Raw genomic sequence first — 23,645 nt, 5'->3', positions numbered from 1 at the left:
ACATGGCAGGGAAAATTGGGATTCACTATCCTTATACTCATTTGCATAGGATTGCCTACTAATGCTTGGTTACATCTCTCAGACTGAGCTTCCCCCCTTAGCAACCACTACTCAGTAGCCATGTTGTCTTCAACCTGCCATTCACCTGCATGGCAGATGAATATATTTAATAAAATGCCTATTTTTAGAATGTTTTCTGGTTTTTAGAGTGCCGCACATTTGCGTGGCACTGCACTACGCTTAAACATCGGAGATCGGGGAAAAAAAAACATTTTTTTTTATTATTTTGCAACACATAATAATGCCAATGGCCTTATATTTGGCCATTGGCATGCTTCCTCAACTGGATGCATCCTTTATTTGGAGCTGTCATAGCTCTATTTTGCTATTTGCAGAATGGTACTCAGTTACCAATGGAGTACATTTCTGCAAATAACACTAATCTTACTCGGACAGGTTAGTGTTTCCTGGATCACAAATTTACCTCATTTGCATAGCCTTCAGCAGCAAATGAGGTAATTTGCATATCCTAACACTGTCTGTGCAAGAGTTGTTTTAGGAGCTCTCATGCACGCCCCTGCCGGCTGTTCCTGGATTGCTTGGCAGACATATTGGCTGTGTGGAGTCTTATTCTACTCTTAGACTCCATGCAAGCCTTCGTGAATCCGGCCCTATGTAACAGCATCTGAGTGTAGAAGACAAGCGTAGACATCTAAACCAAAAGCCTAATCTAAACCTGAAATGAGAATGAAATAAAAGTGTATAGTTGCTCAAGTAAAGCATACTTATGGATTTAATCAGTCAACAAAAGAGCATAAGACATTTGTAAGAATCCTCATTGCTTGTTGAGGGATCTATCATGAATAAATGTAAGCATTAGCTACAATAGCATACAAACTAGATGTCAGGCAGTTCATATGCTCGTACAGATAAGTGAATAATTATATTTCCGTATACTTAAAAGTCTTAACAAAATGAAATCAAATCAAAATTTTTGACAATACTTCCATCATAATTACATACAAATATCATGGTTACTACCTTATTTGCATTCATCTGAAATGTGTTTTCTGTAAGTCAGTTTTGAATGCAGTCCATGTGTTTCCGTATGAAAGCAATCGATGGCTCAGTGCCTAGACTAGAGGAATACAACAAACTAGTGTCTGTACAAAGAATATTATTAGATGATTCATAGGTGTCTGGCAATTCATCATTTCCTATCAAACAGGACAAGTCTCTGTATCATTTTACCTGCTTTAACAGAGTAGATGGATCAGCAGACTGCATGATCACGTTTAAAGCTGAGATTAGGATGCTGTAAAATCTATTCCCATGCAATGTGGCTAGATTTATGTTTGGATAGCAAGCTGCAGCATGGTTCAGAGAGGTAAAACAGTCAAAGGGGACCACCCTTTGGAAAAGATGCTGGACCAAAAGATGCTGGTGGATGTTAACATCACCTGGATGGATTTTAATCTTGATCTGTAAATTGGAAGAGTAGTCTGGTGTTCACATGTTGAATAGGGTAACTCTTAAGTAGCTAATGTCTGATTTAAAAATCTATGTCACCCATGAATGCTTTTAAAGAAAATCTGCTAACTTTATTTGCTCCAAAAAAAGAAAACATTGTTGTTCTATCTTAATTGTAGAAGTTGGTGTCTTGTAATAGAAAATTAAAGTTATCATTATGTAGTCTATTTTTAAGTTCTAGAATCGTGAAGAACAAAAATGAGGAGGCCACAAACTCATCCAAAGACAAATTACTTTTTTGCAGTCAAGTGATACAAGATATCAGATCATGGAAGCAAGATTAAAGCTTCCAATCGTGCCACTTTCATTCTGTGTCCTGTATCATGGGACTCTCTGCCAGCCACAGTAAGAAAGTGAATAAACGTAAAAATCTTTGCAGAAGATTATAAATGTAAAGTCTGATGGTGCTTTACTCCCAGATCCTCTACTGAAAACGTGCTTTACTCAGCTCAGTCATTGCTTCCCAGTCAACATGGAAAAAGAAACAAAGAAACAAATAGACAAGCAAATAAATAAAAAATAAATACAAATGCATCATGGGAGTTACTGAAAGAAAAACAATAAATTTTCCTGAGTCATTATGAACATATGTTTAGATCACCACTGAAAACAGATCTAGTTTTGCAAGGATAGATGTTCCCCCGGATTCATGAAGCTTGCGCCAGGCGCAGGCGTAGCATATGCGGGATAATGCCAAATATGTCTGCCAAGCGATTCAGGTACAAACCATTTCCAAGTGCACTACCGGCGTACGCCAGATCTGCGCAGCCCTCGGCATAGGTATGCTAATCACCCCATGCACAGTGTCGCACCATGCAAATGAAGGCATACAGCGATTCACGAAGTGGTGCAGGCGTAGTATAAGCCCATGGAAATGTAACTTAAAAAACACAGTTTACATTTTCCCAAACAGAACATTGGAGCTATGGAAGCGGACCAGACTCATGTATTACAAAGTTAACATATGCCAATGGCTAAATACACAGCCAATGGCACAAGAAAAGATGCACAACACCTAAAAAACAACATTTAATGTCATATCCACAGTAAAGCACAGTACAACCGCAGAGCATGTGTGCGCAAACAGGAATACAAAGAAAATATATACAAATGTCATAAAATCGCAATGTAAGACAAATCAGGATTTCACCATAATACGCAATGGTAGGCATGGTACACCACAAGCAAGGCACAAGGGTTGCCAAGGGCCTGCGACAGTGTTCGGCACGGTAACTATGAATTAGTAGTCAAGGCCATGCAAATGAGGCAGGTAATACTGAATCGCAAATGTCCCGCCGGATGAAGGATGTACCATACGGCACAGCGCTATAACACCGAGGAGTGTCTCAGAGGTGATACATGACATCTGCAGAGGGGTGTATCACCATAGCTGTAACACATTGGAGCAATGTAAATCTGGACTGGCCATTGCTAAGCAAAGCTGCATGACAGGGGTGGGGAGGAGGGTCTAGGATCATTCAGCTGAGAGTACAAATGGTGCCCAAAAGCGCATGTGCACGGGGATGAAAATGTGCCCGAAATCCGGTATGCGGATGCATGTGCCGCGAACAATAACACAAACAGGAAGGTCAGGTGAAGAAAAGAAGGAAATGCAGAAGTAGGGTCATTGGCATATACTGAGCAATTAACACCAATTAACTCACGGCGGCCAATCGACGGCAGTAGACAAGCCTGCATGCAGATACCTGCAAAACAGGATAGGGGAGGCATAGGATTGCAAAGAAAGGAGGGGAGGAATTGGAATGCAAAGATAGGAGAACTGTCATAGCAGAGCAAAGCAAACCCACAGTAGACTGGCAATAGAACACGTTACACAAGATAAGCCAGGTCTAAGAAAGTGCAAATGAAAGCCGGCTGCATGATGCATGCCAGCAAATGGTAGGTGTAACATGCACAAATGTAAAGGGAAGGGCAGGAGGTAATTTACAGCAGCCAAATGTAATGTATCACCAAAGGCAGCACAATAGTGGTTCCAGTAATAAAACACAGAAGATACCCTGTAGCTACAATCGTACATAAACACCCTATGACATCATCAGTGTTCACAGCAAAATAGTATAAAGTGTAAAAGCACCCAACACACACCTGTGTATTCCCAAACACTGCACCATAGGTGTAAACAGATGGGGAACTTTTAAAATGTACATGTTGGGAGCTGCCATAGCTGTGATTCATCAGCATGTGTTACAGACCGACGGTGTTGTGGAGGATGATGCCGACAACCACCGTAGGCCTCGGAGGAGGAGAAGAGTGTTCAGACCAAGGGTAACCTACCAGGGGCTACATGATATGGAGATAGTAGAGCATTACAGGGTGGACAGGGACATCTTACAACAAATAGTAGAGCTGTGCCGGCCCCGCCTGAGAACCAGAAACAACAGAGGGGAACCCATCCCAGTGACAAGAAGGTATGTGTAAGTTTGCGAATACTAGCCACAGGTACCTTTCAAACGCCAACTGGAGATATAATGGGGATCTGACAGGCATCAGCATCCAGGGTACTGCACCAGTTCCTGGATGCCATGTTACCACATGCCAATGAGCATATATACTTCCCCCGAACTCAGGAGGAGTTGGCCAGCAATATGCATCACTTCCACCGTGTGGCAAACTACCCAGAGGTACTGGGTGCGATAGACTGCATGCACATACATATCAAGTCACCAGCCGGTGAGCATGGTAGGCACTACATAAACCGTAAGGGATTCCACTCCATCAACTGCCAGGTTGTGTGCAATGCCCAGGGCATTATCATGGATGTGTGTGCTGGCAGCCCTGGAAGCTACCACGACTCCCATATCTGGCATGCCTCACAGCTGTAGCAGGTATTTGTCAGGGGGGACATCCCACAAGGCCACCTTGTGGGGGATGCTGGCTATGCATTGGAACCATGGATGATGACCCCCATCAGAAATGCACACACACCAATGCAAGAATGCCATAATGAGGCACACGCACAAACCAGAATCATCACAGAGCATGTGTTCGGGATGCTGAATTCATGGTTCCGGTGCTTGGACACATCTGTTGGAGCCTTGCAGACCTCTCCAGGCACGTGTGCCCACATCTTCATAGTATATGCCATGCTACATAATATGATCCTGCGGAAACAGCTGCAGCAGTGTCAAAATGGGGGAGGGCCTCACAGCCCACCGCAATTGCTAAGGCCAACATGGGCATAGAGGGATTCAGACCACAGACACACTGTGCCAGCCCCAGTAGGCAGACAGAGGCATGCCCAATATGCCTATGCCTTGGCAAAGAGGGAACGTATAGCACATACTCTGACAGTGTAGGCCACCATGGACTGACACTCCTCTCCACCTGCACACACAGTAAAATGGATGGCACACAAACACGACCACCTGTAAATTGTGATGTATAGGTGGCCCACTGTGAAATCCTATATAGGCAGCCCTCAACCATTGTACATGCAACAGCCATTGGAACACGGAATGTCAACACCTGAACAGTACATGCGCCTATCAGCATCTGTCGGTGCTGTGTGTATAGGTTCTCAGGTACATCAGTAGGTACACACCCGATTGTCAGAGGCAAAACACCAAACGAGGCAAACAGAGTTATCCATGTGAGTGCAGTGTGGAGTAACTGCTGTAGTCTACTCCACATACAAAATGACATAATATGTGTAGAACTCCCAGATGTCCAAGTGGTATATGCAGTGACCATCGTGCATGTTCCCGGTCCCACGTCCTGCAAGGGATGTAACGTAATCCCGACGGCACGGGTAATGCATTCCAGATGCAGGTCATCAGAATATGTGTAGCACACGTTAGCAGGAATATGCGTTGCCCACTGCTGGTAAGCGATGTTTAAATACGACTATACGGATATGCGCGAAACAGGGCTAAGCTTCACCGACCACTGCGCAGATCACGGTCAATATGTACAGAACAGGTGAAACCAGCATTAGTCACCCCTGAACAAATAGCGCCTGCTCTGAAGGGTAAAACAATCACTGCCAGGAGTTTAATAGGCAATCATGTATACAATCACCCAACACTATTGCTAGCCAAGATGTACCTATGGTAGGGTTGCCACATTTCAAATGACCAATGTGGGACATACACCAGATGTCTGCAGGCTGACACATACACCCGGCCAGTACTAAAACCAGAATGTCAGTGTTTTGCATAGATAAAAGCTTATTCTAGTAATGGTCGTAGTTACGTGTTCCATGTCCTGTAGCATGTAGGTGGTTCAGATACAGAATAAGTGCTGTATGCAACTGTTACATAAACTATAGGGAATATGTTTGTCCCAAAGTCGCAGGACATTTGCCATGTTCACAAATATTTTGCAGGACACAACTGCACAAAGAGGGACTGTCCCTCGCAAAGTGGGACGGGTGGTAATCCTAACCTATGGCAGGTGTATAATGTGACAGGTACAGACACAAACGTGTGGAGTCCAGGAAACACAGTATACACCAACAAATACACAATGAAAGGTGTAGTGTGCCTGTCACCACCCCTGTCAGATATATATATATATATATATATATATATATATATATATATATATATATATATATACACATATATAATACAGATAGAAAGAGCGATAGTGTGATATATGTTGATATATAAGGAGTCACTGACATCTGCAAATATATAGATAGGTCAACGACATTCAAAACACCTTGGAGGTACAAATAAATAGGATACCACCAACTATGGAACGTGGCACACACAGACACACGTAACCACGAGGCTGAAAGACAGAAAGAACACAGTACTAGAACAGTAGAACCGTGAGCAATATTATGACGATAGGAAGGGACATGTAGTCACTGTTGCTGGTGGTGCGGTCCACGTAGGTACCGTGTACAACTGTGTTTGTGAGTGACGTAGCCTGTGTATGTGTGTGTTGAGGGTGCTTTTCCGTGTGACTGTAATGTGTGTGTCCGCATCGTGTGTCTGTAGGTGCCAACTCGGAGGTAGATCATTACGGTAGGTGCGGGTATAGCTAGCTGTAGGTATGTGGTAAACACCTGTCCCACATTGGGAGGGACAGACCCTCCCTGGGCAGGTGTGTCCTGACATGAAACATTACAAAGGGCAACTGTCCGAGAGTTTAGGACATTAGTATGTCCCAAATATTATGTAATAGTTGCAGGAAATAGTCATGCCTGTATGTAAGAAATTGAAATGTTACATGCAATATGATAAGTAGGCAAAGTCCAAGAACAATAGGTATGTAATAAGGATAAAAGTATGTGCTATCCTGTGTACTGACCGTGGCTATAGGTCAGCCTGTAATCACCACTGTGTGACCCGCAAGTGTCCAACTATGGCCATATGAAAAGGTGGCAACCCATGCCACAGAGGGTCTGTCACCAACACCACTGCAATGACTGCAAATATCTGGGACAGACATACACAGGATAGCTGTCATTTAGAAATATCCCTGCACATATCGCTGTACATCCAGAGGTATGGAAGGATCAACCTCACCTGCATACCATATAGAAACCAATTAACAATGGCCCAATGTAAAATCCCATAACAGAAGTCTACTAAGTGATAGCTCTTTAATTAGGGAAGGAGCCCACACACACACATATATATATGGACTATGTAGAAATGCAAGCCCCACAAAACTGTATATGCTAAGTACACCCGCCTACATCCCCCACACTGGAAACAATAGCAATACAGACCATAATCACAGCACAAACATCCAGTTAGTCAATTACATCTGCTGAACCGTTAACATACCTTGTGAGAGACACATTTAAAGGCGCCATGCAAAATTGTATCCGTTGTATAATGGAACAGACGGCGATGTTACAGGTGTTGTTTGCAATAGTCCATTATCAGACGGGTGCGATGACAGGTACAGTCACATGTAGAACCACATACTCAAGCCGTCACACACAATCCACGGGGGACATGACTCCAAACTACACTTGGCTCTACACATAGCAGTTGCAATTACACACAACAAAATACAATACATGCCGTCTCCCTGAAGGTAGGGCAAATGGCCAATGCCCAAGTGGAGAATTCAATCATACCCCACTGTTGCCATGTAATTGGCGAATGGAGTAGCTGCACAGCTGATGTGCACGTAATTAGTCACAGAGGAACACCAACTGGCGGCAGTAAACCACATGTTGCAGGTATCGAAGTATATAAGGATGACTTGCCAGATCTGCAAACTGTATGCTCATACCGTAAAACAGTTTAAAGAGTGATATAGAAGAGTGAGATAGAGACGAAATACCGGAACAATATCAAGGTATGTAGAACACTCGGTATGTAACTGTATGTATAGCATGTTCTGTATTAACTATGTCAGTGTATGTATAGCCTGGTTTGCATTAATTAAAAGTGTCTGTGATGCATAAAGTGGGAAATGGTATTTATGTAGTGATGTCTTGCTAATCATACTAACGCTTGTAGAAGTTGTGTGTCCAGCAGTGGGCAACAAGGTAAACAGCACAGACACCACAAGGGAGGCAACATGAGGGCTTTAAACAGAACAATGCCATACGACCCGCCGTCAGTGGCAGGATATGTCCAACAAGTACGTGCCATAGCAGAGGATAGCATATGTTGATATACTGTAACAGTACGCATGTGTATGGGCGTATAATGACAATGACATGTCTAAGGTGGTCCCGCTGTGCAAGCATGCTTTGCATTATGGGATACCATGTAAAATATGTGTAATGTATAGTATAGTAGATTGATATGTCAGATATGCTACACAGGAGAACAGGCATATTATGCATACCAAAGGTATCGTATAGTGATGTGAGTAGCATTATTTAATTAATTTATTTATAAACAGTTATGATTAAATAAATAATGTAATCCACTCTGTCCATTTGCAGAGGACACAAACATCTCTCCCATACTAGAATAGCAGAAGAGATGTGAGAGACAAACAAGTACATGATTGGCATGTACAATAACAGGATACATATGGCCTGTAGTCACGGGACATTGTAATAGCGTGATAGCTAATCTAAATGGAAGGGCTACTCCAGTAACCATGCACAAAGGACATGTAATAGCTCCACAGGTTCATGGTGGGGTACCATGCAGTCTGGCAAGTCTATGTGTAACAACAACTACAGTGTTCACACCAGTGGCACCTCCCTAGGGTAGTGTCCTGTGAACAGAAGAGCCATGTGTAACCTGCACCTCTGCACAGTACAGCCACTGCAGTGATCCCTGGTGTACATGTGTCCCCCATCCACTAAGTGAGGTATCACATGAACAGTGCTACTGAGTGCCCCTGCATGATGTACATAGGAATCTTGTTCCAAAGCATTGTGAGTGTCCGGTCTGGGAATGCAACCCCCAAGCACATCCCACCCATTGTTGCGTGTGTGCACATATCCATGAGCATGATGCTCACAGTGGCTATTGTTTATGTCTCATATGCGGAGTATATCCATTAACATAGTTGCAGACATGGGCCCTGTCATTGTAGCAGAGGTCACCCCTGAGTATGTAGTCCGCAAATGTGTAGAGATGTGGTGTCTGTACTTCAGCTGCATACTTTAACTGTCATAGCTCAATAAATATCATGGCGTGTTAATGTTGTGTTATGTAAAGCTGTAGCTGTTGTGTAAGGTACACCCTAAGCGGGGTGTTGTACCCTTGAATGTGTGTATAAGTCTGGTGTTCAGAGGTACAATGGGTGCCTATGTACCAGCTACACACCCAGTACAGACAAGTGTGGACACATAGAAGGATGTCCATGCCACAGTGGCAATGTGGTAATCACAGGAGTGTGTGCGACATACGTGTGTAGTACGAACACATACAATGCGACATGTATGTAGGGGACTAACACCTATGTGATAACCAGTGGGTGGATGGTGTACTGCAAAGGTGATGTTTATACACCTAGTGTCATGCAGGTTGAGGCCATGATGTTCATATCAGGTATCCGTCACAGTGACACCCATATAAATGGGGTCAGTATCAGCTGGTGGATCAACAACGGCACTTGGTATGCAGTGGTCTGGAAAGCTAGGCAGGGAAGGTCCCTCTGTGGTAGCCTGTACCTCAGGGAAGCATATACTGAACATGAGGGCCCCATGACCAAGGACTGTGGTATGCCAAGTGTAACAGAAATGCAGTATGTGATATGGTATGCTACCCTCAGTGTGTATGTCCTGTCCATTAGCCACTTTGCATAACATCCTGAAACATATGTTTTGATGTGCAGGTGGATGTGTATGTTGTCAATACCAGAATGCCGAACGGTGCTGAAAGGCAGCGAGAGGACAATGTAGGCTGTGTGGACCCCCGTGTCATCATCAACTACTTTGGTCACTGTATGAAAGGAGATCACCAGGTGTAGGAGGCATGCTGTGGCCCCAAGAAGACCAACTCGGGTGGCTTCAAAGGACCGGTGCACAACAAAGTCTCAGCGAATGATGTCCATGATGATATGCCCTATAGCCATGCAGAACAGTCCAGTCAGGTGTGTATGGCAATAGTCCCAGTCGTGCATTGTGGTGCCACCTGTGTGGAGTGTAACTGTTGCTGTGTGCCAGTCAGGGGCCGCAATGTCTGGTACAAGGCTATTACTGAATAGGGTGTCCCAGTGGAGAGGCATGTCGTTCAGAGGTTTGTGGACATCACAGCCTGGGATTTTGTAGGGTGACAAGGGGCCAGTGTCCCAGGACATATAGAGTGCAGGTCAGTACTGTGTAGGTGTGACCGCAGGGACACCGCAATTTTCCTGCAAGGAATGTGGCCCCGTAGGGAGTGAGAGGGTGTAATGTTAGCATTGATGCCATCAGAAAGCATGTTGCCAACATCACCTGTTTCTGTCATGTTCCAGAGTGACAGTTGTATGTGTGAGCAGATGTGGGTATTGCCAATGACTACTGACATACCACCATAATGCCTTGTGGTACATCCTGGAATGTGTTGCAGTAATGTGTACATAGCTAGTTATGGTGTATGTGATGAGGGATCCCGTGGCCCTACCGAGGCTGACCAGCGAGTTACCCCACCCATGGGAATGTACATCACTGTGCAACAGCCCCCTCCTGTTGTTGTAAAGTATGTCCATGGAACTGCACCCCCAGAGTGTCGTCTGTTATCTGATGTGTACCATTATGGCTCTGTGTGGAATAGCATGATCCATTTTGTCATGTACGTGCTAATGAAGTGCACTGAGGTATGTCTCAGCATTTGTATGTGCATTGTCCACCTGCACGTGTGTCATGACCTCAACTACAGCTGTCATAAGACATCTGTAGTAGGTGTTGTAGTACTCTTGTACTGTGTATGCCATGAAGTGTGTGGTGCCGGTATGTGGCTAACAAGGGTGAGTAGCATATGTTTAGATTCTACCAATGAGGGGATAACCTCAGGTGTGGAACAGCAGTCACATGTTGATAGTGTCCATGTCAAGGATACTGTTGGTCTTGGAGGTGGTGTGTATGGGTCGATCCTGCAGAGCAGAGGTTATGACTCATGGACAGCGTACGCCTAATGTGTCAGTACATATGTGGCTATCACAGTTAAGTGTGGGTTACTGTCAGTCTCACATCAGTAGCAGCAGTCTGAGCCCAACTGTCCAGTACACCATGAAACGAGCTCTGGTAACTGTGGGGTATGTTGAATCCGCAGCTTGTAACACCGTGTATAGCAGTTCCGGACACAGTTATTTGCACATGGAGCACCTGTGATGCATTGTGCTAAGTAACCAGCCAGGATGTGTGTACAACATAGTGGAATATTGGGTCACCTCAGCCGTGGGTCTGCCAGTCCAGGTATGTGACTGAGAGGTACGGTCTGTCTATAACCAGTCATTGCAGGTGTGCTCTGCAGAGTCTAGAGGCAGGTCCCAGTCACTGTAGAGATATTGAAGTGGTGCAGTATCAGGTGTGCCTTGCCTATGTGCATCACAGAGGATGATGTCAAGCATTGTGTTACATGACCACATGTTTCACTAGCCAGTTCCCGTTCTGGTGGTGACTGTTATTGGACACTGTGCAAGGCAGGCAGTATAAAAGCAGCAAGAGTCCAACACGTGATCCGTACTCCCAGGGCTGACAGGTGCAGGTCAACTGTGCCAAAGCATCATGTTGTTTGACCAGGTCAGTCAAAGTGGACAGGTACCAGACGCCTGTGGAATGACAGCAGAAGCATGGGCAACTGTTGGAGTGACACAGTTGGTTGTTGTACAGTGGTAACAGGTTTGGATGACTGCAAAATGCTCCCCAGGGCTCGGACCACACCATCAGGGCTACAAGACTGGTGGGCTATTGCATGTCCCTGCACATGTAGTCTGTGCCCTGAGATACTACTTCAGTCACACTAACATGGAAAATGACAGTCACATCATACCTGCTGAGGTGTGGCATGGGTGCATAGGTTATGTTGCAGAACCAGTTACCCGACAGCAGGATGTAAGTGACTATCGCCTTGTGTAGCCTGCTGAGTGGAACATCAGTGTGACCGCCGACAGAGTCACCTATGACAGGTGTGTTGCATATGTTATGACACCCTATTGGCTGTATGAGATGGGCACACATGTATCTGTGGGCTATAGGTTGGTGTGGTTGTGTTTGGTGATGTGGGCTGCCATTGGTGCCTACACAGAATATGGAGGGGTACTGCACAAGGTGTCCTCGTATGTGTGGCCTGTGGTGGGGATCATGTGAGACTATGTGATGAGTGGGGTGTGTTGCAAATGTTACACATCCCCACATGACTGTCAGGTGCAGTCAGGGTTGGTGACAGTATAACCCCCAGCAGGGCTGCATATGTGCATCCCCTACAGGCTGTACATTTGTATGTTGGGAGGTGTGCATTGACTGTGTACATGAGAATAGCTCTATTGCCATATGTACAACATAGTCATCATATAGACAGGCAATAGCACTGGTACGTGCCAGTTGGACATGCCTGTATATAAATGATATGTGCCAGGTGGACATGCCGTATAAACCACCATGTCTCACGAGATATGTGAGTGATGTGTGTACAACAGCTGTTGTACTGTAAGCAAGCTGGAAATGTATGGACAGACAGTGTACCTGTGAGGACTGGTGTGGAATGGGTGCTATACTAAGCAGTAGCTCATAACGTGCCAAGAAGCTCTGAACAAGTGCTGAGCATGAACATACAATACAGATAGGGTGTTGGATAATATCAACCCACAAGTGTTGATGACAGTCATGATTGGTGGCACCACATCAGAATACTGCCAGGTATGGTCTGCAAGTCCATGAACCATTATCAATGTAGATGTTAGCAGTACAGATGTACAAGACAGTACGGATGTTTGACTACAAATGCCTTTGTATGTCACAGGAGTGTTCTACCAGTGGCCTGTTGACAGACTCACAATTACTAAAGGTGCTACAGTGACATGTGCATATCACACCGGTGTTAGCTACAGTAAACCAGGGTTAATGTGTTGCACCCCACCCTCATTGTAGCCCATACCACACAGACAAATGTCAGCCATCTGTGTATGTGAGGATGTCAATGGCCATGACCTATGGGCAATAGTTGTCAGAGTGTTGTGAACAACATACAGAATGGGCTGTGTGTGTGAGGTGTGTGACATATGTGCACATTCTGGTGGATGATATCAGCAATGTCACCGCTAGGGGAATATCCCTGTACCCATTAAGTACCACCTAGGATGTGGTCAACATTATGGACACTGTGTTAGGGATGGTGTTGTGCAGTACACCTCCCTGAGTTGGAGATGTCTCCATGGCCCTTTAGGTAGTCATCCGAGGTGCCCATGTCATGACAGGGTGGCATCCATGAACACGGAGATCATTGGACAGGCATACACAGCACCCGTGTGACCAATATTGGAACACATATCACCTTCCAGGGGTAGGGGCCATGTGTGGATGGCCGATACCAACCTCCACAATACTCACCTCCAGTATGCAGCATGCTATCCACCTTGCATACAGACATATGTCACACTATGCTGTTGGACATGCTACATGTCCATAGCCTGATCTGAAAGACATACGTCATGGACAACCACCGTCCTATGACTAGGATGGCCACATGCTGGACAGATCCCTGTGCCATACCTGTGACATACTCCCTCCATACCATGCAGCTATGTCCACATAGCTGCACATACCATCCCTGTCATACATGGTGTGATGGCCGTATGGTAGATGTAGTATCAACTGTCTGGATCAGTAATGTGTCACTGATGCCCCTCGTGGTGGCATAATGGGTGTTGGATACAGCTAGTAAACTCTGCCCGTACATGCTATAGCCGATAACCTTACCTGTGAATGACGTCCGACTAGCCATTGTCCCATGTCTATCACATGTGCAACACAGGCGATCCGTGGCAGGATGTTGAACAGCTGTACAGTGCAGTGTAAATGACTATGGCAAAACAGATGCATGTACAAGTTTCCATGCGTACTTGTGCATTGTCACTGCCCAAGTCCATTAAGGCTGTGTTTGTGTTGATATGTGACATATACACAGCATCATGGTCAACGGCATTGCCGTAGACACATCCAGGCATGTGCAGATAGGTAAGAACTCCAGTGCAGACAAACAGACATGCCCACATGAAGACAGCAGTCACATGCAGTATGAACACTGTATTGAGGTGACACACATATATGGATATGATATCCAATGCATAATGGGTGTTACATGTGTGAGATACATACATGCCAGTCGTGTCAGTGTCATGATGATTTGCAAAGATAACTGTGCAGATGTACTAGAAATGTATGTGTGGCAGTATCACTGTACATGTCTGAAAATGTGACCTGTCACCTTCATCATGTCTTACAGATAATGCCTCATACATGCCTACCAGCATACAGCCGACAGGAGGATGATGTCCTAATCCCGTACCTCCATGAGAACCACAAGGTGTTATTTAGCCATGTGCCACAGCACGCACAGCAGCGGGATGACCTGTGGCAGGATCTTCACAGGAGGGTCAACGAAGTGGGTGGCCACAACCGCACCTACCAGCAGTTGCGCAGACACTGCATGGACTTGATACGTCATGCAAAACAGCATGCCACTGCAATCGCCAGGAAACAAGGTGGAACAGGTGGTGGACCACCAACCCAGCCTCCACTCACACACACAGAGGAGCTACTGGCCAGTCTGGGGACACCCTCTGAACAGCTCCCACAAATACTAGCTGCCATCGTGGAGGTAGGTGTCTCCCAACCAATGAGTCTGGAGTTGCCTGGTAAATCAGTACTGAACATATGGCCAGTATATCCCACTTACGTGCATGTGTCACTGTACATCATGTAATGTAACAACATATGCAAGGTATGTGGACACACATGCTGCATACTACAGTATGCTACCCTGTGTATGCACCATACCTCTGAACTGTACAGGTATTTGCAGAATGTCCAGATGTCTGCCTCATATTGTCGGTGTGTTCCCCTTAATATCTGTCCCTTTCTGGCAAATAGCTGAGGACTGGAGTCATTAAATGATGACAAACATTTGTGTTTATGACTGCACATTCCTTGTAAAAAACATGTGCATGCAAACCTATTATTCTAGCAACTTTCTAAGTTTGTAAGAGCAATATTTAATATCTGTCCCTATTTGTCCCCCATCAAAGTAGGCTTTGTCCAGATTTATTGTTCTAAGAGGTTAAGAGGTATGGTATGCACACATGTGCTTACTATATGCTATTGTACAGGCAAATGTGTTAACTTGCACAGTGCACCCTGTGGCTGTCATATAGTCATGGATAATGTTCATACTGCTGTGTCACCCCAATTCAGGTACCTCTGGTGTGCCGCACAGACAAGAGTCCGTTGCAGGTGAGACTGTCATTGATCCGTATCAGGCATATCAAAGCATAGATCTATTCGCCATGTGGCCAGTTAATACTTGTACACATGATGTTCATTCCAAACATGATATACAGGTCGCATCACTCATCATCCACACAGGCCATCCATGTGCAATATATACATTCTTAAAGAAATAAACCTATGTTTAATAATATTTGTATGGTATCCCAAAAAGAATAGAGTTGCTCTAACTCATCACATTAGATCCTGGAAACAAGGAGGATTGAACCTCCCAGAAATAGAAACCTATATAAAAGCATCTGTGCTTAAAACTACAATAGACTGGATAAACCCAAATTATTTTGCCAACTGGAAAGAATTAACAATGGCTATATTAACAAATGAATTTAATCTGTTAAAAAATTTTAATAGTAGACAAATCAAACAAACCCTGGTACATACTATGCATAAGTATACAATATAATATAATATAACAAAACCTTCTAAAACAACACTGATTAATCATTACATCAATTCCTTTAGGAAACTTATCAATGCAAACATAGATCTAAAACGTTGGTTTGACCTTTTAACCCGATTTACCAACACTAAGAACTGTCCTCACAAATTATATAGGGAAACAATAACCTCCTGGGAACAAAGTGGATTCTTATGCTGGTTTCAATGTGTAAATAAAGTAAATGCTTTAGATATACATATGATAAAAACTGCTTACAATATTCCAACACAGGACTGGTTAACCTTACAAAGCATTCTAATGTACACTCAAGATTTATACAGATTAATTAATAATTCCTCATTTAAAGATATTACAAATCTAATAAGTTTTCTGTATGAATTTATATATAATAGTTGTAAAAAGAAAAATTCAATTTCAAATCTATATAAAGAGTTAATAACATATAAAACAATTCCCAAACCATCATACTGGCAGTTCTTAACAAAATGTCAGTCACTGCAGTTAACAGAAGAAATTAAAGCTAACATCTTACTGTCAGTTAATTACACCTCTAACACACAGTACTGGAAAATATTTAACTGGAAATACTTACATAGAGCATTTTTAACACCAGATAGAATTAAAAAGATCAGTACTACTACAAATGTTTTTTTGCTGGAGGTGTGAAAAGTCAAATAAAGCAGACTGGATTCATATTTTTTATGAATGTAATAAAATTAAATCATATTGGAATGGAATCAATCATTTTTTACAAGCTTTATTTAATGAATCTTTTACCTTAACTAAAGTATTGATAATTCTAAATGTAAATGAAGGTCTCTACTTGAATAAGACAAACATGTGTTTGTTATGGGTTAGGAGGGTGGCCTAATGGTTAAGGTGTTTGCCTTACAAACACAAGGTTCAGGGTTTGAGTCTCAGAAGGGATAATTGGCTAGGCTTAAAATGGCTCGCAAGGACAGTTAGCTTAGTACTAATCTATAAACATATATACAAATGAAATGACACACAGACATGAAACCACAGTATTTGTCATTGCTACATGTGTGTTCAGCTGTGCATACAACGGTGGAGGTGTTCTACAATTGAGGCATATGTACTATACAGTGGAACAAAATGTGTGGTACACAAAACAGTACCATACAGTGAGCAGTGATATTGGCAGCCCACAGGCGTCACCATTGTATTATATGCCCCTGCAATGGGTTCACACATTGTGATGTGCCATCCGACATGTCTCAGACACATAGTGTTTTGGCTGCAATATTGTAACACTTTTCCATAACCCATACCCACATACCACACATAAAACTGTTGTCTGCATAGCCCTGTGGATGGTGACATATCCGACATCCATGGGTGTATGTCATAAGGGACAACACAGACATATGTGATAGATGGCCATCACACACATATGACCAGCACATGTGCACACATGGCCATGGGGGATGGCCAGAGACATGTAGCCACACAGTAGATGTAATGTGGATACAACTGTCTCACTTTGTCCACACATGGTCCAATTACAGCCCTACTAGACCGATTGCACAGGTGATATGTTACGCTGCATATCTTAAATGCCTGTGCACAGCTAGTGGAGGTGTCACTGACATCTACCTCATAAGATGTGTTGAACATGACACCTGTGTCATAGCATGACAGTAGTCACCTCTACAGCTTCCAATGACAGTGACACCAGGCCACAAATACTGTACATTTCCCTTGCTGCTGTAGGACATCACTGTTAGCTGTGCACCTTGTGTCTGTGGTACATCAATTTCATGTGTGAAATGGTGAAGTGACAGGTCCGCTATGTGTGGACATGGTTGCCAGGCAGCTAACACTCTGTAGTTATCGTGCAGGGGTGTCATCTGTATGTCCTCCAGTGACCTGTCATATGACACAGCATGGTTTGGTGTGGTGTGTATACACCTCAGCATCATGGGTCACAATCCACAGGTATGGCATGGGTATGCATGCAGTTCTGGATATGCAATGTGTACATATTATGCACTGTTTAGCAATATAGATGCCTCATGATGCCATGCAATGGCACAGTGTCTGTACTTCACACTGTGCAGCAATGTAGATGGCTCACAGTCCACTACCATGCCCATGCACATTTGCTCAACATGCATTCTATCTGTAGGGCATATGGACAACACCGCAATGTGATACCCAGTATGACGCTGTACATGTGTCAGGACACCATTGTATCAGACATGTATGCATGTTAATGCACACATCAGCAGATTACATGTCAAGGTCACGTCAGCCATGTGTACTGTTATCCTGTTCTGGTCCACATGGTGTATCACGGGGATGCATGCATACTACCATGATCGTGTGAATTGCATGGCTAATGATATGACACCTGCTTGCTGTAGTGTGCATTCCAGGGGGTATGCTTACAAACACTATTAATGAATGAGCCGCATGCTGTTAGCTGTATCACAAGCATGCTGCATGCCATCTGTCATATCACATGCATGGCATGTCAGTGTGTGTGTGTCAGTGTGTGTGTGTGTGTGTGTGTGTGTGTGTGTGTGTGTGTGTGTGTGTCAGTGTGTGTGTCAGTGCGTGTGTGTGTCAGTGCATGTGTGTGTCAGTGTGTGTCTATTGTAATTTAGAGTCTTTGTTTGCATTCACAGGTGATGTAAGTGCGTTAGCCTCCTGCAGTCCATCTGATGTTAGTGTTCCCACAGATGCTAGCAGTGTGAACATATGCATGAGGTACAGGCAGGTTTGTCAGGGGCTAAATCTATGCCAACGGTTGCCATCCCAGCTATGTCCCCCTCTTCCCCGCACACAGTTCAGCTGCCAACACATACCACAACACCAGTGGCCATAGAGGAAGGACAGTCAGCATCTGTTAGCGTTGAACAGTGGTGGCTACAGAAGGTGTGTCTCCACACCATGGTGTCAGTGTACTGACTGCAGATGTGCCACACAGGCATGTGGCCAGTGCTGCTCATAGGAGGACCTCTGGCAGACATGCACCTGCAGGACATAGCGCAGCAGCTGGAATCACCAGACGCAAGTTCCAGACTATAATGGCAGCACAGGCACATGCCGAACGGCAGAACAGAGAAGGGCAGAGGCTGCAGAGTGCTGCTATCTGTACCCTAAACAACAACATCCAGGAATTGGCAGGTGCTCAACAGCAGATTGCTGATGTTCTGGACAGGCGATTGGGTGACATAGTCAGAATCCTTGACCGTGGCATGGCAATCCACAAGCATGAGCTGTCTGTGCTGGAACATCTGGTAGAGGTGAGGCGTAGGCCACGTAGATGTAGGCCCGCTACACCACCTAGTGCAGGTCAACACGAGCGTGCCACCTCACATGGCCACTCCCAATAGTGGCGGTAGCAGTAGCAGTGCAGCTGGTGCTGCATTGTCCAAACCAGGACATACAGGACACATGGCCGTGGCCGGACACAGTGAGCTGTACAATCTGGTCTGTACAATCTGGAGCTGTCAATAATACCCTTGTGTAGGCCTCACAAATGACAGAACTGTGTGCACACATACACGCACACAGCAAACATAACTGTAGGGCTCCACAACACCCACATGCATACTAAACAGACATGTCCAATCAAATCACCAGCCCTTACCCACACACATGATGTCATCCATTGGTGCAGTCTGTGCCCCTGGCAAACATTATTACCCTGTGCATATGATGAAGCCTGTGCTGCATCTCTGTTGTCCACACCATCGGTGCAGGGATATGCTCAAATGGTCTGATGCACAGGGTGAACAGAATAGTGAGAGGTGTATCTTACATTACTTGTGTATGCATAGTGAGGGAAGTGTATGTTGCATTGGTTGTGTGTGAATAGTGAGAGATGTGTATAAGACATCGGTTGTGTACTGTTGACATGCACCAGACATACCATGTAGTACAGGTGCAGCATGCATTGTGATATGTTCACAGTATGCGTCTCACTTACAACAGTAACAGCATTTTGGTAATGATGCCCTGGTTCCCTCCTATGGTGTACTGGCATGTGCAGTCCCCCATGTGTAACTGTAGAGTACTCACAGGCATGTATGGCAATATCAGCATGCTAAACATACCCTCAACCTGACTGTTGAAAAGTCTAATATGACACAGATGTCCGCACATATACTACACCTAAAGCATGTGGTCAGTTGAACAGGCTACTGTGGCCAGAGACGTGACATACATACCAGGAAACATTACAGGTACGTTGACATGGTGCAAGGGCTGTACACAGCGGTCTGGCCAATGATGACGTTAGAGGCCAGTTGATAGCATGAGGCCACACTGTGTAGCAGTAATACCCTGTCACATTACAGGAACATGCCCACATTCATGGGGTCTACAACACTATAATGCACACCCCATAGTGTTGAGGTGAGGACCCTTGCCTATGTGGTCATCACCCTCATAATACTTTGCACCCACACGACGTGACACAGAGAAGGAACATGCACAGGTAGCCAGTATGGCTGGGAATGATGGCATCAACAGGGTAGTAGACTGCATCACTATGAGGGGTTAGTGATCCTGTTTTCACTGTATGGTAGCATACACCCTCACACCAAGCACCAGACAGCCATACATACATACACACACACACACACACACACACACACACACACACACACACACACACACACACACACACACACTGTGGTGACCACAAATGTGTATACGGATAGCCGATGTATGTGATGCACCACACCTGCCGACGTCATGCTTTCCACGCTGCAGTATGTACAGATCTCTACAACGGTGTACAGGGTTGTGTAACAATTGGGACGTAATCCCCATCATATGTGGCATATGTGGTCACACAAGTGGACACACATGGCAGTGCTGGGAATGATACACCTGCCATATGATGAGACATTTGACAGACATGCAGCGGTATTGTCCGCATTATGTGTACCAACGCTATGTCTGGCAATTGTGCTGCTATATGCACATGGGAGGATGTAAGTGTTACAGGTGTCATGTGACATACGGTCGGTAACACCTGACCACTGTGTAAGTGTTATGTCATCACTGTCAAGTAACAGTGACATAGCGTACTGTTTGCACATGTCATGGTAGGATGGCATGTAACACACCTGTGAGCCGTCCCTGGCAAATATCCATCTACACAGGTGGATCGCCACTTTATGTACACACATCCCTCCATACGTGATGTACAACCAACCATACTGTCAGTATGTCACCATATACATGTGTCAATGATGGGGCTGCATTGCGACTGCATGTTGTAGTTAGGCACAGATGAGTTACGGACATCAGCCACTGCACATGCATGGTTGCTGCATGCACAGTACAGATTGTACATGTGTGTTGGTTCTACATGCGTCTCCTGTAGCCATGTTTGTATGCATTGCTATTGGTGGACATGTGTGTTGACATACATAACACATGGACTGTGGTATGATATCACGGGTGTCATGGGTGACTAGTACAGGGGAATGTGTCCTCGGTCAACATTGCTACCTCCTGTACTGTGAGCATTCAAAAGACATGGACCCACCTTCCATTTGCATGTGTATGATTGCTTAAGCCACTTGTCTGCAAGGGGGACAGCAAAAGCTATGCTATGTACATATGTGTTGTGTGTGTGGTCCATGCACACATCCACTGCAATCACATGTATGACATATCCAAACATGTGTGTTCATTGGTGTACAGCAACACTCATCTGTCACAGCTGTGTAAGACCCAGGGCCCCTGGTATGTCTTGAGCTGACCTGGTCATGTATAGTGGTATCACTGCAATGCATAACACCTGTTAGAACCCTGTCGGTACATGTGTACTCTGCACAGTTGCTGTAGACCTCTGTACAGTCCACTGGTCATGTGTCATCCGGTGTTGTGGTAATGTATGGCTATGTATTGCTGCACCAATGACATGGTGACGTCTTGAGAGCTACAGTGTAGACTGCAGTGTGTACGTCTGTGATCAGCACCTGTGACAGCTGTGATGGCACCTGAGTGTGTACTGGTCACTGCATGTGAGTGTCCGCCCTGTGCATGGGGACAGTTATACCTTACTGTGCCCTTCCGTGTTTAGACTCCATCTGCATGCAAGATGGCCCTTTGCAGCTGCTAAGTGTGTGAGCATGCCCAGTACGCCATTGTGTAGATCAACACACAGTACAGTCCGAACGGACATGTATTACTAAGCATGTGGCCATGGCCAGTGACACCTTGTGTCGGTGATGTCCCTCTGTGCATGGCCATGGCCATTGACATCCTGCATAGCGATGGTGGTCATCCAGGCAACAGATGTCCATTTTCAACGTCACGATGGATGCCTACCGAGTACACACTGGTTGACTATCTTGAAGGGTGTACTGTCTGTGGCACGTCCCATGTCTTTGTATTGTTGTTGTAGTGCTCCGTAAATCTTTAGTTGCCCTGATCACACCACTGCATTCTGTTTGTCTACATCTACCGTGAGACAGAAATATGTCTGTATGCTTTCAGACTGATCACTCTCTATACAAGCCCTGCCGTGTGTGTGTGTGTGTGTGTGTGTGTGTGTGTGTGTGTGTGTGTGTGTGTGTGTGTGTGTGTGTGTGTGTGTGTGTGTGTGTGTGTGTGTGTGTGTGTGTGTGTGTGTGTGTGTGCACACATGCTTCCGTCCGTCTGGGGACTCAGTCATGCTTTTAGATGCCTCACACCACAGATATTTCCTACCGGCATCTTTGCCTTTGCGGATGATGACACGCACCTAAAAGTATGCCTCTGGGAGTGCTGTGTTCAGTAATCTCAGTAGCACATTCTGTAAATGTGTCATGCTGTAGTGTGATAGGGTAGTTAGGTGTATGCTCAACTCCCAGCCCTGCCAAGTGTCTGTGTGTGTGTGTGCACGCATGCTTCTGTCCACCTGGGGACTCAGTTATGCTTTTAGATGCCTCACACCACAGATATTTCCTACCGGCGTCTTTGCCTTTGCGGATGATGACACGCACCTAGACGTATGCCTCTGGGAGTGCTATGTTCAGTAATCTCAGTAGCGCATTCTGTAAATGCATCATGCTGTAGTGTGATAGGGTAGTTAGGTGTATGTTCGACGCCCTGCCAAGTGTGTGTGTGTGTGTGTGTGTGTGTGTGTGTGTGTGTGTGTGTGTGTGTGTGTGTGTGTGTGTGTGCTTCCTTCCACCTGGGGACTCAGTCATGCTTTTAGATGCCTCACACCACAGATATTTCCTACCGGCATCTTTGCCTTTGCAGATGATGACACGCACCTAGAAGTATGCCTCTGGGAGTGTTGTGTTCAGTAATCTTAGTAGCGCATTCTGTAAATGCATCATGCTGTAGTGTGATACGGTAGTTAGGTGTATCTTCGTCTCTCAGCCCTGCCAAGTGTGTGTATGTGTGCGCGCATGCTTCCGTCCACCTGGGGACTCAGTCATGCTTTTAGATGCCTCACACCACAGATATTTCCTACCAGCGTCTTTGCCTTTGCGGATGATGACACGTGCCTAGAAGTATGCCTCTGGGAGTGCTGTATTCAGTAATCTCGGTAGCGTGTTCAGTAAATGCGTCATGCTGTAGTGTGATAGGGTAGTTAGGTGTATGTTCGACTCCCAGCCTTGCCAAGTGTGTGTGTGTGTGTGTGTGTGTGTGTGTGTGTGTGTGTGTGTGTGTGTGTGTGTGTGCGTGCGTGCTTCCGTCTGCCTGGGGACTCAGTCATGCTTTTAGACGCCTCACACCACAGATATTTCCTACCTGCATCTTTGCCTTTGCGGATGATGACAAGCGCCTAGAAGTATGCCTCTGGGAGTGCTGTGTTCAGTAACCTCAGTAGCACGTTCTGTAAATGCATCA

This window comes from Protopterus annectens, chromosome 8.part0, assembly GCF_019279795.1.
Source record: "Protopterus annectens isolate FY-2018-M chromosome 8.part0, PAN1.0, whole genome shotgun sequence".
NCBI lineage: Eukaryota > Metazoa > Chordata > Ceratodontiformes > Protopteridae > Protopterus > Protopterus annectens.
Note: the sequence above shows the minus strand (reverse complement) of the source record.